Below are 16,218 nucleotides of genomic sequence, written 5' to 3'. Positions count from 1 at the left end.
ACGAGCCATCCTGTTCTTCTCTGACACCTCTCTTTCTACATCTGGCATGAATGATGCGTTTTTTGCCAGGTGCTTGCCTAATAGTAGTGTTGTGATGTACTCCAAAAAAAATGAGGACACTGGGAGCAGAACGGAGGGAGTAAGTTTGTATTGAAGCATTTTTAACAGCTCACTGTGTAAATCTGATGATGTAAATTATTACCTCAGTGGGAATTGGAGAGTATGGCAGGTTAAAAAGCTGTTTGGAAGCCAAAACAAACTGCTGTGGCATGACAGGACAGATTTCAGGCAGAAGATGCTTCCTGGCACCATGCCAGAGCATAATCCGACCACAGAATGCTGCAGACAGGCTAGAGGCCATGACTTCTGCATCCGTACTGATTCCATCATTTCAGGCGAAGCACGCTGCTGAGAGTGCTGACAGCGACGGTCCGCAGACAGCAGGCATGAGGCAAGTATTTTCCCTCTAACGACCATCCTGCCATCCACCCCAATGTTCTCCCATCCTGGCTCCAATATAAAGCAAGCCTTGTTTTTTGCTCCGCAGCTATTGCTGCAATGCAGCTTGTTGGAGAGGGAAATAGGATTACACAATCAGAGTGTGCTGGTGGAGGTAGGAAAGCAGAGGATGAGCTTGGCTCAGATAAAGTCCACGCACCTTGTTTGCAGTGCAGTTTTCCCAGGTAATGGAGTTACGGGGGCGAAAATCTTCGGTTTGTTGCATGGTTTGGGCAGCGGGTATTGTAAGTGGCTGACGTAACTGGTGTAATGTGATGCTTCTGCCTTGGCTGTTGTAAAAAACAGCTGAAGAAAAGCATAAAAAGGGCCGGCTTGTGTTATTGAGAGAGGGGGTAGAGGCAAGTGGAGATAATGACAAACAGTGCTAGGGGCTGGATTCATGATGTTATGGGGCCTTTGACTGGGAAGAACTTTCATGATCCCTGCAACCATCCATGCATTGCATTAACTATAGCTAACAAGTCTTGTTGTGCTTTTTTTCTTACAATTATGAAATCCAAAATGCCAGTTCTTTTAAAAGTGTCTTTTAGAGGTAGCAGGAGATCAGTGACTACTTGCTTAAGTTCTCGTCAGTAATCTCTATTTTTCCTTGGCCAAGAAGGTGGTTGGAAAATACCCCTTCTGATGCAACCTGTAAGATTCCCGGTGTTAATTTATTCATAAAAATTGGGCCATTACATGATCATGAATGAGTTCAGAGTTTGTTCTTTTGCTTCTCTGTAGATTTTTGTGTAGTGGGCGTTCATTCGGTTAAAACAATGGGACTGATGCTGAACATGGGTTTGTGGGTAGGTGACGTTTCAACAGTGAGTCAAGTGTTGTGGCTACTCTCATTTGTCCTCTTGTTCCTCACGCTGCTTGCTTATTTGCTTTCACTGGTGTACTTTGTTTTCCCTGGGCTGAACTTGTGACTACACTGGATGCTGTGAACGGTTTGGTGATGTCTCTTCTCCGAACTGGGAATCTTTTTGGTGTGGATGCGAGGCTGAGCCATGCAGGTGACAGGAGACCTAGATGAAAGTGGAGCTCTTCAGAAAAGAGGCTGAGAAGATACTACTACCCTTGCAAACCCAAGGTTGATTGGGTGATGCCATACATTATTTCTGGGTGCAACTCTTGCATAAAGTGTATTTTCTTTGCAGAAAATACGCAGGGAAAATCATGTTCCAGAGTGATCTGATAAGTGGTAGGAAACGGCTCACAAGTTCGGTTTTATTGTTCTGAATGGAAAAGGGAGGAGAAAGGAACTGTTGTTACGTCTGGTCAAAATCCATATGCAGCCTTGCATAACTGATCCTCTGCTCTGGCTGGTAAGCAAGCTTTGCAGGCTTGCAGCCACATTCCTCTTGTCTGTTGCAAAACTTCAGTTTCTCATTATCTTTCAGCTACTGTCACTAGCTAACAGCAAAAAGGGAAAAGGGGCAGTTTGGGTTAATACTGACACAGTGCTTCTAAAGGCCAACAAAGCATGTGATTTAGTAACTTCTAGGAAGAATTATCTGATTACTGATAAATCCTGCAGTTGCATCCATTTGGTGAAACCCTGATTTTATGAAGAAGAAAAATTTGCCTTTTTTATTTTTCTGAGCTGCTATGACAGTGCTCTCTTGGAGCCTCTTGAGAGGGAGAGGTCAAGTACCACTGAAGGAGGATGGAGGACAGTACTCTGAAGGGAAGTGCTCTGCTGTCCCATTGCTCTAGCACTGCTTACTTTCATGAGCTATCCTTAGAAAGATAAATATTTTCCTTAAAAGATTTTGTTAAATAAGTAAACAAGCTGGTTAACCTAACTACTAGCTCCTTATTTCATACTGATATACTCACCCTGGAGTAACTTGGGAGAGCTGCTTAAAAGTACACCGGCAATAGGCTTACCTTGATCTCTTTGATACAGCAGTCATTCCTAGTGTTTATTAGTGCTTTTGTGGCAATATTGTAGTTACAGAGGCAGGCCTGTCTGACAGTACAAAAAGGGAGAGTAGCTGCTGCCCTGTGCCATTGGACATCTTGTATTAAGATGCCTTTCTCTGCCCTTGTTGCAACATTTTTGTGGTGTTTGACAGAAAGTGCAATCCCTACCTGTCCCACCACGCTAAGGCTAGTGGTGTTGCCAGCTAATTTGTCACTTAATATGCATTGTTACAGCCTATATTTGCATGATATTTCTTTGCAGCACCCATGGATGTTCCTCATGGGATATTTGCGGAGCTGCAGGATGTCCACTGTCTCGTTTGGTTGCTGGAAGTGAGTAGAGCCAGCACAGAGCTGCTCTGAAACGGCTGGTGTGGGAGGTGAGGTGTGCGGCACTGACGCTGGCTGGCGGTGGCGTGGACACTGGCTTCAGGTGCTTCTTGCAAGGTTTCAAAACATGTTTGGAGCATGGGTGCAAGTAGATATTCCAGAAAAAGTTCTCTCCCAAATCCTTAAAAATCAGTTGTTTCCCATTCCTGCTTTTAGCCTGTCCATAATTCCAGTGCATTGGGCCTTCTCCTTTAGGAAGTGGATGTGGCGGGTATCTTCTGTGATTCCAAAGCAGCTGGCATAATATCCTGCGTTTGTGTCCCCCACTCCCAGTTCGTGCAGCGTCTCTGAGCGCTGCAGTTACACGAGGGTTCCTTCAACAGTTTCTTGATTCCAGGTCCCTCTTCTCTGACACCAGCAACTAAGCTGGACTTGCTCAACTCATAATAGAAGCTTTTAAAAAGATTTGCCTAGTACTAGCAGCCTTCTCAAAACTGTCCAACACTTTTTAACTACCTAAATGTGATGTACAGAATCTTCACATTCATGTGATTCGTGGCTTTTATGTACCAGACTGAAAAACCAGCGCTCGGTCTCTTGTGTGGGTGTCAGTGTTATCGTGAAAGTAGAGGGTGCAGTACAGAGGTACCTTGGTGAGACTTTACCACTGAGTTTAGCCATTAGCACACTTTGTGGGGTCTAATTTACCTCCTCAAATTCGTGTCCAGGTATTTAGTACTTGTGTGAAATGTTGTAATGCAGCAGCTTTATTATTTTTGTCAAGGAGACAATATATAAGGCATAAATAAGCAACATTTATGTAGTAACCGTGTGGTTTTTTCCCTAGTGGGTAACTTTCAGATTTTGATAATCTTCAGTGAATCTTCCAGTTACCAGTTTTTCTACCTTGTTTTTAATTCAACAGAGTGATTTGTCTCATTCATGACAGTTTTGTGAATGGGACCACTTGAGAAATTTGTATTTTGTTGAATCAGATTGGCACTAGTTTTCTTGTCCATCTGGAGCTCAAAAATAATCTTCAAAACATACTAGGGAATTTAGCCACACAATCTATCAATTAACACTGTGTATGTATCTATGTTCCCTAAACTGTTTTGAAAACTGCCCAACTGCTGTTCTGTTTTTAACCTGTTGCCTGCATAAACACGCAATAATAGGACTTTTGAATAGTATGAATTCATAGTAGTTGTGCTTAATTCCTATATCCCTTTCCTTCTCCTCGTTCCGAATGTGAAGTTCTCATGTTTAATGGGAATTAAAGTAGTTGTCATCTAAAGAACAGAGGGGCAGGATCCCGCTCTCCCTGTGTCAGTGTAAGTTATACCAGTTACTGACTTACAAGAAACGCAGGTGCAGTTCAGGTTTGCCCTTGCACACATGCAGCCTCTGCTTTTTTTTTTTTTTTTTAAACTGAGCATCTGCCCACCAAAAGAAATCCCTGGATGTTAGTGGTATTGATTGCAGTGAATTCCGCTCTGTTCATGTGGCTTTTTGCTTATTTCAAAGAAGAGAAAAACTATCTCTGTATGCTTAGCATAATGTTATTGAATGTGCAAGGCTAGAAAAGCAGTCTTCGGAGTGGCCGCAGGTTGGAAAAGCTGCAGAGTGCTGGGTTTCCTGCAAAGCTAAGCAATACCAGTCTTTCTGTTTATTTTCTGTTTTGCCCTGCATGATAATCCTCTGCATCCAAATAAGATTCTTATCCTTCTGTCTGCAAACTATTTGCTCAGATTTTTGTAGTTAACTTGGGGTCAACATTTACTTTGTGTTTTCTTCCAACTGCATTGAAAGATATTATTCTTTTTTAATATATTTTAAAATGAACCTAGAAATTACTGTTACTGGTACCTAAAAGTTGATTTGACTCTCCAGCTAGTGCTTTGTTCCTTCTCTGAACATGGCAAGCCCTTAAGAGGGGTGTTGCTTTTCCTCTTTGTGCAAGTTTGGGGTCCTGAGTCCCTGCTTTTTAGTCCTGTAGCAACTCCATTTTTTGAAGGAGGACTAGGACTTGGTGCTGAGTATCCTGGTGTGCCTTGCCCTCTGCTTTGTGATGCTAATGTGTTTTGTTCTCATTTCTTGCGGGCGTAGATGACGCTTAGGATTTTGACATTTTGTCTCTACCCTAGAACTGCTATTTCTGGGTACTGAATTTTTCTAAAGTACTGTATCTCTGTGTTGTTTGAAATGCTTTGTTTTTCCTAACAAATTCTAGCAGATGCTTTCTAGAGTGTGAGGCAGGGATTAAGGAGAACTAAAGAGTTGCTTCTGGAGGAATTTGCCATCATTTGCAGTGAAATCCAGCAGTTGATAACATAGTTAAACCTTCTAATATTTTCCATAAAAGCAAAATATCCTTTATACTAACCTTGTACTTTCACTTGGTCTTGTGGACCAGCCTGGCCAGAATCTGATCCCCATTTTGCCTCGTATCATCATAATATATTTCAGAAGGTTGTATATAGTATTGATTCATAAAAATATATGCCATCTGTAACAGCAAGAATTTATGTCCTACCTAGGAAGTGACAGCTCAGTGTCAAGCTGCTTGATGCAAGAGCTAAAACAAACAAAAAAAAAATTCCACTACAAATAAAAGTTTACTACTGAATTATTCTCTCTCTGGAGGATGAGTTTGCAAGCAGTTGGACGTGACATAGCTTAGCATGATGGGGCACAATACTGACTGGAGTCTCTAGGTGATGTTGTCATATAAATTGTTAGCACCGCTGTAGCACTTCACAGTAAGAAGTACTTTTCATACAAGATAATTTTGTTTAATGGGTTTAGCCTCACATCATGTAAGGTAGCACTCAGCAGATGCACAAGAATTTCTTTGCCATACCTCAGTCTCCCCGGAGTGCACCCTTAGGAGCTGTGATCCTGATTATCCACTGAATAAGTGTCATAATAAATCACTGATACAGAGCATTGCCTTTGAATCCAGTGTTTTATATGTGGAGAGCGTAAAAAACCTACAACTTTTCTCAGTCCTTCCCCCTCGACTTTGTGATGTGTCCCTGTGCTAGCCATCTGTCTGAATAGGATTATTGCACTTTCTGTGGTAGATTAGCTAGTTAACAAATTCAATTTCGAGTCAGCCATTTGTTTTACTGTCTGGCAACTGGTATAGGCCAGTTTAAATATGTCATTTACAGTCTGTGTATGTAATTAATAACAGATTTTAAATTATGAAGAAGGTGAGGGATCAGCTTCAGTCTTTAATTTGGATCGAATCAACAGCTTGTTACTTAGCAGTAGTATGGTATCTGTTTTATAAATGACTGCAGCCTGGGCTCCTCTCTTGACAGCTGCTAATACTCGCATGGGATCCAGGCCACAGTCTTATGGTGAAGGAGAAGGGAACCGAAACAGAGTTAGCCACGCCTGATTCCCTTCCTTATTGGTGTTAACAGCATTTTCGTTAGCAGTTTGTGTGGATGGTGATCAATTGTTCATTTGGTGTAGAAGAGCTCTGGAGAGCAGCATGGTGCCTTTAAACCACGTGCTTGGGCAATGGATATAAGTTGGTTGTGTGGATGCTGCCATCGCATCCGTGGGTGTGTGAATTATCTGTGTTGGGATAATGTTACAATGGAGAAAGACTGCAGACAGTGTTTGGTCTACCTGAATGACTTTCTGTCCCTTGTTGTTCCTGTATTAGCACAGTAATCATCACAACATCCACCCAACTGAACAAATACTCCTGCTGTTACTGCACTGAGAGAAGGAGGAAGAAGAAAGCGCGGTGGTGTAATAGCAGTGTGAACTGGAGTCACAAAATTGCCAGGGACCTTAGCCGCTTCCTATAAGCACTGCATCTTCCATCTTTGTCACTTGCTTCTGATATCTGTCTTTCCCTCTGTCTGTCGTAGACCCTTGCGCCGCACTGTGCTGGTGCTGAGCTGAGGCAGCAAGAGTCTTGGGCTGGCTCTGGTTCTCAAGGACCAGGCTGCTCACTTGTCTCCCTCCTTGTAACACATGGGGGCAAGCGCTTGGGTTGCAGCCCCTCGGGCAGCCTTCAGACCCCGCGCTTAGCAAAGCGTCCTGCTGAAACGTTGCATCCCGCAGCTGGAGCCTATAGGAGACAGGGCATAAAGCGGGTCCCGCAGCTGGGATCCGGCCCCTGGCTCCCTGCCTGTTGTGGGGCATGGAGCACCCCCTCCTTGGCTCAATTCCTTCTGATGCCGTGATTACTGAAGTGGGTAAGTCACCATCTTGCTTGTAATAATTACAGATTTCCTCTGCGATTTTTCACTCGTCGGTTACCACAGCAACCGTGCAGTGGCTCGGCTGAAACGCTGTCACAGGGATTTAAATCTGAAGCGGATCAGCCTTTTCCTGCACTCTGGCGCATCTTCCCTCTTGCCCCCCGGCGCCATGGCAACCTGGCGATGGCATCCATGCCTCCGCCATGGCACCCTGTCCACGGGCCTTAAGGGATGCTGTGGCCAAGCTGCTGCTGTTATTCTCCGTGCATATCCACGTCCCTCCATTCCCGGTCTCACACAGTGCGTGGCGGGGGGCGGCCTTAGGATGCGTGCTGGCTGTTGGACAGCCTGCACACCACCTGAAGGAACTGAGCCGATCCAAGGTTATTTTCTGACAGCTGTGTGCCCGGGTTTGCAAACCAGAGTAAAATGCCTGGTTTTAAGGACAAAACGTGTTCTTCAGCTTCCACGGTTCTTGAAAACTAAGGGGCCATTTCAAACATTAATACAGGCTGGCTCTGCATCTTGGGGAATTTTGTTTTCAGAAACGTACTGAGGAGGCATTCAGGTGAACTTGGAGTGCCAGGGGCCCGAGCTGATGAGCTACACCCACGTGCCAGAGGTATGGGAGCAGCAAGGGGCAGAGCTGGCTGATCTTGGTTTGGGTTGGCTATGTCTCCGCTGGCTTTGGCCAAGCACGGGGTATTGCTTGCAGGAGCGGGTTTCATTAACCTTCATTAACTGGGGCATTCTCCCCAGCTCAGCTGCAGCGTGGCAGTGTGGGATTTCCTGCGGGTGATGCCGGTCCTCGCTGCCGGCAGTCACGAGCGGCTGCTGGAGGGAGCTGGCAGCAATGGCATTCCTCAGGGATGCAGCTGGCAGCAGCCTACTCTGAGGTGAAGGAGAGCGCGGCGTTTCCAGCCGGCTGCGGGGAGTTCTTATCCCGGTCCCGTAAGTGCCTGTGTCTGTGTGCGGCAGGGGTTAGCACAGCCTCCGGCTGCGCCTGCAAGGGCTGCGCTCCCCTGCTTTCTGCTCAGAGCTGAATGCGTGGTTGTGTGTGTGTGCAGGCATGTGCCATGTTAAAACGTCCCTGTTGTGGATACGCGTGGTTAGCTGTTCCCCGGGTTGTTTGCTGGACTCCTTGTAAAATCTCCTGCATGCTTCTGCTTTTCTGTGTTTTCAGCTGAAATGGGGGTCACCTTGAGAAACCTGAGCGCTCGCACCCCTTTAAGAGGTTTCCCTTGGTTTGGTGCTGGCTGCCTCCAAGTGAGCTATTTTATGGCTTCAGGAAGCAGAAGAATAAAATTTTGCTTTTACAGTACATTTTTTTTTTGATGCTATTTATCTACCTATTTTCATGACCTCTGAGGAGGCAGTGGTAGGATGCTGAGGAATGAAATCTTATGAGGAATATAACTGAATTTCCTTGGAGGAAGCTCCACTTGAGGTTATTTTGCAATACGTTATTTTTTTAAAAAACTACAGAACATTTGTGGAGCAACTAATCTGAAAAGCATGGCTGTGTCATAATTTAAACTGTTTAACCTGTTCAGAGCTGGACTCTTTTGGAGTGGGAAATGTGTGGAAATTAGCAGGTGTGGTTTGGATATGTTGTTGTTACCTGCATTTAAAATAATGGATTCAAAATATGCAGGCTTGAAGAGAGGTTCTTATGGGTAGCTTACTAGTGAAGTCCACTGAAATGTCAAAGAGCAGGTTTTTTTCAATGGGAACTATTAAGGAATAACAAAATAAAAAAAATATATTTTTTTTCAGCTGGCATCACTTTAGTTGTGCTTGTTTTTTACCAACATTTATGTGCAGTTATGCCATTTATGTACAGTTATGCCATTTATGTAGGTATTTTTAGCTGTGGATCGGGAACTTGCCCAATTTCTAACAGATGGTTTTTAGACCCCATTTTTTCTTTTCTTGAGACAACATATTTCTTTCGCAGGGAGGGTGTGGGCGCATCTCATCCCAGCTTAGCCATTCCAGTAGTTCTTGAATCAAAAATGAGCTGCTCAAAAGTTTAGTGTGTGACCTGAATCCTAGTGTGCCATATCCCCACCTGGTTTTATTCATTAGATTATAGACCAGGAGTCTTCTTGGTCCAGTATTTGTTGGAGAGAGGGAAAACGGAGATAAGAGCAGAAAGGTTATCTATTATTATTATAAGAAAAAAAGTTGTATTCATATCCAGCCACCAAACCCTGGTTAGAAGACATCTAAGGAGGAGCACCTGGACCCAAGTGTAATTACCCTTCTGGCTGTAGGTAAGTTTTAAAACTTGATGGAAGGACTGAGGGTTTCTGTTCTAGCTTCACTTAGTCTGGATTCAGCTCTGCCCTGGCTGTTGGTCTCATTAGGCACGTGGGTATTGCCGTGTCATGGTGGACACTCTACAGTGCTTTCAAGCTATAGACATGAGCTTTTGTCTCATGCGTTGCATCTTGCTTTGGGCTGTTGCTACAGTTTTCAGAACAGACTGACTTAAATGCCAGTCAGATAAGATAGCTGTGCAAAAAGCCACTTTATTTGGTAAGACTTATACTGTCGGGTGCAATATTTACTGTTCTGTCAAGACTTGAAAGACAAAACCAGTCTCCCCATTTCTGTTCTTCTGAAGAGTAGTGGGAGGGTTTGATCCTGTTGGTGTCAATAAATAAATAAGCAACCATGAATAACAGACACTTGAGCTTTCCTTGTAACTATGACAACTGTGTCCTTGACAACTTAAGTACAATCATGGAGTTTCCAATTACATCCTGTTTTACACAAAGCCGTGAAGGTTATTAGAGGAATAAACAGCAAAAGCAACTGTCAGCTTGTGAAGTGTTCTATGGCAAAATCCATTGGGGCGGTAGATAGACGTTTCCATTTGCAGGTAGCTGTTGCTTGTTTTGTTGTTCGTGTTGCTTGGTGGGAAGCGCCTTGGTGAGCTGTGCTTTCAAAGGACAAACTCGCCATTCCTTGGTAAGAGTCACTCTTCACGCTGACTTTCTCAGCTGCTGCCTGATGTTGTGAGGTCCTTGTAACCACCTTTGCTTTTGAAGTATGAGGCTGTGACCTTTGATTGACCAAGTTGGGTGAGGAGCAGCTTGTTTCTCTTTTGTGCACCATCTCATGAGGATGGTGCTAGGTACTGTTCTTCCTGAAGTCAAGGGTTTTAGCTCTGTGCTGGGATTATGTAGATGCTGGATGGAAAAATCTAATGCCAACCTTATACGAACACTATGTGTAAATTTTCTTGCAACTCCCTCTTAACAGGACTTTACTATTCCTGTGATAATTTGAGATAGTCTTAGTCTAGCTATCACTAGAAATTCTTACGCTTACAAACGTCTCTTGCAAATGCTGTTGTAAGCTAATTCAAATTTTTTTCAGAAATATAGCTTTGAAAAAAAACCTGTTGAACTAAAAGGAGCTGTTGTATTCCGTTGTGTGCACTCAGGCTTTCATAACTACATAGTCTATATTGAACTCTTAACTCTGCTTCTGGGACCAAGTGAATTGCAGTTAAATACATCAACATGCTGTCAGGCTTATTTATTTATTTACTTTGTTGTTTAATACATTTAAGTGGCTAAAGCAGTAAGTCAGGATTTCTAATGTCACCCTGTCCTCTGTCAATAACAACTGGTTAAATCATTCAATTTTTTCCTGCATTGATCTATTGGATGTGGACATTCCCCATCTCCCCAAGGGAGGGTGGGGAGGTACTTAATGATTGCAGCGTGTTTTCAAACAGCGAGTGCTGTATACGTAATCTTTTTATGTAGATACTGCCATGCCATTAGGTTGCCCCGTTCTTCCTCAAATCCAGACTAAGGAAGAACATGATTATGTTTAATGGACAACAAGCTCAACTGTCTTCCACTTCACCCATACTATTATTTCGTTGTGAAATTGCAGGGATATTCCAGACTCTGGGATCTCCTTGAGCTGTTTTTAGTAGTAAAGCACTTGAGCTGCATCACCTAAGTCATGAAAGATGCTTGTTCATGAACAGTAAAGGAGACTTGCCCCCAGGAGGCTTGCCCTGCCCCTAAAAATCCAAGGATGTTTGTTGTTATTTTTTTAAGATGGGGCCCTTGAGCTGTTTTGTGGGCCCCAGGCACAGAATGCTGTCTGCCAGAAGTTGGTGAAAATAATAAAAAATTAGTAACAAGGGATTTTCAGGAGTTTATGGGGTGCAGAATGTAGAAAGATTAGGTAAGATTTTTCTTTCTAACTTGTCAAGCTCTTGCAGAGTAAGAGATGATAAGGCTTGGGCAGCATGAATGAGGCCAAAATCTCGTCCCTGTCCAAATCAGAAGCTGCAGTCCCATCCATCTCTCGTTTTGGCAGCCTTTACGTCTTTTCCCTCTTTCAGAACTGCTTATCTCATCTCTAACTTAACATATAGTAGTCGCTGCTTATGTGACGGAGCCTGTGACTCCCTCTTCTTAGTGCCCATGTCCTGGCCCCAGTATCCAAACTCTTTCCAGCTTGCTGCTGATATATTCCAGTCTGATTCTCTTCCAGAAAAGCTGTTTGAAGAGTCCTGATGTGCAGGTGTGGGAGCATTGTGGCAATTAGAAAAGGAGAAACGAGAACTCATGGAAGATAAACAACACAAAAACTGGACCAGTAACACTTTATCACGTTGTGGGTCTTTGTAGCAGTAGTTGGACTTCACTTTGGTGAAGCCAAGGAAATTAACTTTTAATTCCAAAGGAAAATCAGCTTTGCAGTGTTTTACCACCTTCAGCACAGCTACCTGGGTTCTGCCAGGCTTTTCAACATTGTTCTGTTGTTTTAGTCACAGGAACCATAGCTGACTTGGCCTCTCAATTTGCAGTTTCTTCCACTGTTAAGATGCAGAAAATGCAGTGTGGAAGCATGCTGAGCTGTGCACTGAAGAGCCTTCTCACCGCTTCGAGAAACACCCTCCTTGCAAACCGTCTGCACCAGCTCACCTCCAGGATGCCAGGGCAGGCTGGGGTGTGGAAAGGTTGGGTTTGCTTTCAGGTGTAACGCTGGTGCTGCCTGTGGGCTCCTGACAGGCTGGGGAAGCCACTCGGCTGCCACCGTCTGCGGGATGGCAGAGCTTCAGCATCTTGGGCTGTTGGCCCTGCGCTGCCAGCAGGCCCTGCACAGCTTGCAAAACGAGTAAGCCTTGTGCTGCTTTCACATTGAGATGGATCCAAGCAAACAGGAGTAAAAGGTAGTTTGAGATGTTTTAAATTTCATTACAATTAACACAGAGCACGACGATACCCTCGCTGCTGTGAGTCATAGAAAAGTCAGGTGAAGGAAAACAGCAAAGATGGAATTAATTTGCCTTTACCTCCTTGCTCCCCTGCCCTCCAAATACATATTGTGAGGACTTGTGGAGTAATTGCAGTGTGCAGCTTGTGCTGCTGTTTCTAAACCACTTAATTATTCTGGTTAAATGGGTTTGGAGCAGCTGAGGGACAGATGAATGTGCCCCCATGAATTTAAAACAGGCTTCTGTGTCTTTGGCATGAGTTGCAAGGAAGAGATGCAAATCTGCAGTGCTGACTTCTCATCTGTGTCTTGCAGTGTCTCCGTTTCACCTCTTACCCCTGCATCTATCCCAAAGATGCTTTCAGAGGCAGGTTTTTGCAAGCTGCGGTCTGAAACGAGGACGTCATGCTGCATTAGCTTCTCCGCTAGCAAGCGACAGTGTTACAGAGGCTGCTAGTTTGTGTATTTTCGCTCTTTGGTCTGGATCAAGCCCCTCTGAATGTTGGGGTCCCTTTCTAATTTTATAAATTTTTCCAGGGGTTCCCCCTAAGAAACATAATCTTGTTAGCTCACAGAAACAGTGCGTCTTTGTATGTTCACAATAGGCTATTGCTACTGCTGCTGAATGACTGTTGCCGTTCCTAGTAACTAATTTTGCCTGTCAGAAATAATCACTCAGTACAGAATTTTAAGAGCTGCTGTGGAAAAAAATACATCCAATTTCACGTTGTGTGCATTTAAAAAATCCGTGTATCCTTGTTTCATGTGCTCAATTAACTGTACTGACCTTCCTCTTAGAAAATATTTTTTCATACTAAAAGAATGTGATTGTGACTTCAACTGTATTTGCCAACGCATGTGTTCATGTAATGCAAAATTACATTAAAAAAAAATATGCAAATACAGCTGTGTAGTACAGCTCTCTGTAACGATGGCCTTCACCAGCTCAGACAGTTGCTATTAGAGGAAAAATATTTACAGGGAAGACTTGTGAATCTCTTTTTTTTTCTGGAAAAGCCTCACTTCTTTGAGGTCTAAGGTAGCTAGCGTTTAATCACAAACCTAATCCAAACATTGTCCTTCACATCCCCTTTACAGTCTGATATCTGAAATTGGTGGATGTACTTTGCCTAGATTTTAAAGAATCTGAAACTGTACACAGTTGCTCCGAAGCAGTGATGGTGATGGAGCGTGGCTTTGCTGCGGTTTTGACATGTGCACGAGAGCCGACTTCTGCTGGCTTACAAACTGTGCCACTGCTGCTTGCAGGCCTAGAACCAGCTAGGCCTGTGCAAATCGATCAAGAGGTGGATTATGGAGGCAAAATTCAATTGGTTATTACGGTAACCAAATAACATATGCTTAGACAAATATACCAATCACATCAGCTGATCTCATGTGAGAATTTGTGTGCATAATGGAGATGGAAAAGAAGTTGATTTTAGTTATGCTCAAATGTGATATTACATGATTTATTCTGACTCTGGACTAGAAAACGGTAAAACTTTTTATATAACAACTGTCAAGGAAAATTAGGGCTAAGCTACTTTATTTTTAAATCTCTTGCAATAACTTTTTATGTACGAGTATTTCAGAAAGCTAATACCATTTCCAAATATGTTTTTGAGCCTTTTATGAATATTGTATTTTAACCATTAAAGGACTTAAGATAAACAGTAAGTGTAAGTAAAAGATAAAATAACATTCTGGGAGCAACAACATAGGAAGGAAGAGTAGGTTCCACCACTGCCAGGAAACCTGGACACTGGTGGGTATGACCATGTAGCACGACTTGACAGTGTGTTTGATTTGTGTGTGAAGAGGCATCGTCTCACCATTGTGGGGAAGATGGATTAGTCAGTTTGTAGCAAAATGCCCACGGGAGATGACAGGGACAAGGCCGACGAAGTGAGCTCTGGTGGGTTTTTCTAGCCTTTTATCATAGGTGTGTTTGCACTGCTCCATTTGTTGGTTCCTGCAAGGCTATGTTCATGTTAGCTTTTAATAGGCTCCAAGAGACTTTTAAAAAGAAGTACTTTGCAGAGCAAACTTAAGGAGGGAATTGTAGATTGCAGAAGTACAGACCAGATAAATACCTCTGAGCAGAGGACATCAATCAAGGTGGTTAATCATTATGAGATGTGCTGGGCTGATTCACCCTGTAACAGCTTTTTTCCGCAGTTGTAGTCACACTGACTTAGACTGGCATTTGTTTTATCCTAAAGGATGGTCATGAGAGAAGAAATTTATGGTGTTGGGATATTTCTTTATGCATCAATCATGCAAAAGTTAGCACAACTAAAGAAAGAAGCTGAGAGTGAAAAATTAATTAATGAAATAAATGAATCTTGTCTTATAAGTGAAGTTACTCTTTTCTGAAAAAAATTAACTAGATCTCTCTACACTTCTGACCCAAAACCTTAAAAAGCTAATCTAGCTTTTTCCAGCGTGCGCACAAATGTTGTGCAAGTGTTTGCTCACCTTGGAAGTTTTCAAAATACCTTGAATTTTAAATTGGACTCAGAGCAAACTAAGGGAAACGAAGTGCTGTGTGGATTGTCTGGGAAGGCACAGGGAGTTTTCTTTGTACCTGAGTATTAATAGGTTTGTGAATGAATAGATCTGTAGGCAAGGAGTTTTTTGTTTTCTTTTGCCAATTGTGAAAAAGCTCGGGCGTGAAGGAAAGCAAATCTTATCTTGGCTAAAGACAATACAGAAATTAAATTTCAGATATATTCGTGTTGGGTAAGAGATACATCCTATCACAGTAGCAGTGCTTCCCTGCATCTAGTCATCAACATCTGCATGTTTTATTGATGGCATAGAAATGATGTAAGCAGTCAACTGCATTCTCAGACCATATTTGTAAAATAGAGTTCTTCCCAGGAGTTTTATGGGTAATAGGGACATTTTATTTGGACTGCAAGCCTCGGTCCATTGCTACTAAATGGTTCCTCTACACCCACTGGGGGTGGAGGAACATCCAGTGAGGTGAAAAATGCCAGTTTGGTCTCTGTGAAGGTAAAAAGGCCGCCAGTGTCCTACATAGAACACAGGGTGCCACACATCCAAGTATAAAGTTTGAATTTAACCTGTATCCTGGATAATAATTCGATGACCTGTTTTATCTATTTATGACTTCCAGCTAGGCTTCCTGCACAGGTGATCCAGAGTGAAAAAGGAGTTGTATTATCATTCATGCTAGTTGACTTTACAAGGTCATTTATATTTAACTAGCTGAGATAGAATCACGGAACGGTTGAGGTTGGAAGGGAGCTCTGGAGGTCATCTGGTCCCACCCTCCTTAAGCAGCATCACCAAAAGTAGGCTGCTCAGGACCACGTCCAGTTGGGTTTTGAATATCTCCAAGCACGGTGGCTCCACACCCTCTCTGGGTGACCTGTCCAGGATTTTTCTGTTTAGATGGAGCTTACTGTATTTCAGTTTGTGCCCATTGCCTCTTATCAGTCACTGGACACCACTAAGAACACCTTGGCTCCTTCTTTATTGCCTTCTTTATTATCTCCCATTTGGTATTTATTACATGTTGATGGGATGCAACCTGAGCCTTCTTCAGGTTGTGTCCCATCAATCTCAGCTCTCACAGTCTCTCTTCATAGAGATGTGATTAACTGGTAGAAACTGTTTTTTCAGGGAATTGATTTTCTGTTATTTCCTAGTGCTTCTCCTGCTGTCTTTTTGTATTAGGTGAGATTTTTCTCATAAACTTATGTTGAATCAAAATAACAGATTGGCTTCAGAGACTGACTGGAAACAATCTTTTAAAAGTTCAACATAGTCCACATACATAGAGAAAGTAGAGAAGAAGAGCAAGGGAAAATACATAATAATCTTTACCCCCGGCCCCGATAAAGCTGGGAGGTTCAGATTTAGCCTAGAAATCATTTGCCTCAACAAGACCTAGCATCAGACTTGGGTCTCAATCCTGAGACTGCTCTAAACATCAGCAGTAGTC

General features: G+C 43.1%; 1 protein-coding gene across 5 annotated transcripts in view; it reads left to right on the top strand.

Moving 5' to 3' along the window:
• ABAT (4-aminobutyrate aminotransferase) overlaps nt 1–16,218 on the top strand; it is a 59,266-nt gene that overhangs the window by 8,847 nt on the left and 34,201 nt on the right. The window contains exon 1 of one of the 5 annotated variants that reach the window (XM_074598898.1): nt 664–683. The exons of 2 other annotated variants lie outside the window; for them this stretch is intronic. The gene's annotated coding sequence lies outside the window, so the exon portion shown is untranslated. Of the gene's footprint in view, nt 1–663; nt 684–7,305; nt 7,612–7,765; nt 7,941–16,218 lie in introns of those variants that run through there. 2 more of the 5 variants (XM_074598896.1, XM_074598895.1) reach the window with 2 other exon arrangements.

This window comes from Larus michahellis, chromosome 8 (assembly GCF_964199755.1).
Source record: "Larus michahellis chromosome 8, bLarMic1.1, whole genome shotgun sequence".
Classification (NCBI taxonomy): Eukaryota; Metazoa; Chordata; class Aves; order Charadriiformes; family Laridae; genus Larus; species Larus michahellis.
The sequence above is the reverse complement of the archived record's forward strand: the minus strand, read 5'-3'. Positions and strand labels throughout refer to the sequence as shown.